Source organism: Pinus tabuliformis, chromosome 4_1 (assembly GCF_031772625.1).
Source record: "Pinus tabuliformis cultivar Carrire ecotype Pingquan chromosome 4_1, CPIR1, whole genome shotgun sequence".
Taxonomy (NCBI): Eukaryota; Viridiplantae; Streptophyta; class Pinopsida; order Pinales; family Pinaceae; genus Pinus; species Pinus tabuliformis.
Window position 1 is genome coordinate 625426707 of NC_142303.1, and position 1746 is coordinate 625428452.

A 1746-nucleotide genomic window follows, 5' to 3' on the forward strand; every position below is an offset into this window, starting at 1 on the left:
ACTGACAAGGAAGTGGTCACCCTTACAAAGCCTGCAAGGGTATTTGGGTTTACGGTGCATGTCGGAATTTTCCTCAACACAACTAACACTTACAGCCATGGTTGGTTGGTTGACTTCTTTCTTATCTTGCTTCTTCTTCTTCTTCTTCTTCTTCCCTTTCTTCTTCTTCTTAGCCTCCTGGTTACTAGCGTCAAGGCTTTTACCAGGTGAAGAGGAAGAAATGGAGGAAGAAAAATTAGGCGAAGAAGGTAAAGGGTCAACAAAGGGTTGGTGATGTTGAGATGGTGAACTCTGTTGAGGTGAAGCATCCGGTTGAGATGGAACAATTGGAGTATTTTGGGCCAACGAAGTTGAAAATAACCATATTGGTAAACCTATTGTAAATCCAGGTAATGACAAAGTAGCCATGTAAGGTGGACCAACATTTCCAAAGTAAGGAAAAGTACTAGGATTCTCATTAGGAGGGGTTCCTAGGTTGATAAATTCCTGAACATTTGCCATTATATTCAACTTCAGTGAATTTTATTAACAATTTAAAACTAAAATTAACAATTCACAATTCACACCTAACATTTAAAATTCACAATTCACAGCTATGGTCTCTAAAAGTAAAAACAAACAAATTAACACGCGCTATCAAATCTAGGAGTCAAACCACACACAAACAGTAAGCTCTCCGGACCGAAAACACTAGTTGGTGATTAAGCCCAACCTCGCAGAATCCAGTACAGAAATAGTGGGTGGAACAGTTACCCCGGCAACCTGCTTAATGAATAGACTGGACCAAGTTCCTCCACTTTAACCGTCTCGAGTGAAGTGAACCCCCCAGAAAATCCAAGTGAGTATAGCCGACGTCTGCTCCAGGTACAGTGGGACCTTCCCTCCACCGTCACCTCGGTAGAATCCTAAAGATAATGGCCGCTAAGGTTACCAACTGCAACAAATGCACCTGGGGGAACAGTCTAAACTCCGACAGCACGCAAGGGCAGAGTAGCAAGCTCAATCCCCTTGCCGGCTCCTTGACAATAATCCAAGGTTTACCGACAAGTGACCCCTGGCTCCTCGACAATGGTTAATCCGAGGTTTACCATTTGTAATACGTGCGTGTCTGGCGTCGTTCCCAACGAGGGGGGAATGATCCCCTCACTGGTTCAGACACGAGCTCGTGCTTCTCCTTTAAGAGGAGCTTTCCCAGAGTACAAATGAAACAGTTGGATTTATCCTACCACAAGATGAGCTACTTGTTTGGTTTTTCTGTCTTGGAGGGTTAATTACTCTCCTACTCCAAGACACTAGCCTGATCTATGTTGGTGTTTCAGAGCCCTAGAAATGTAAAAATTACTAGATGAATTTTAATTAAGCGCTGTGTTATTAAGGCTGTTATTACTCAAATGGGTAAATGGAGATGAAACCAATGGTGTTATGTCCCGACTCAACTGAATGCAATCGAATATGATAATGTAATCTTTTCAATTCGATGAATCCTAACTAAAGTAAGGATAGAGTTTCCATTCACTTCCAACAATGCAAAAAATTGATCACTAAGAGAAAATATAACAAATTCTCTAATGCACTAATTTTATCAAGAAAGACTAATGCAAATCAATTCCAAACCATTTTTTATTTTTATTTTTGTGTAAATTCAAATCAAAGAAAACTGATCTAAATCTACGATTGATTTTCCAGAATGTAAACTATGCAATTGTAATCTATACACAATTCACTCGAAAAGTATGCAAATGTAAT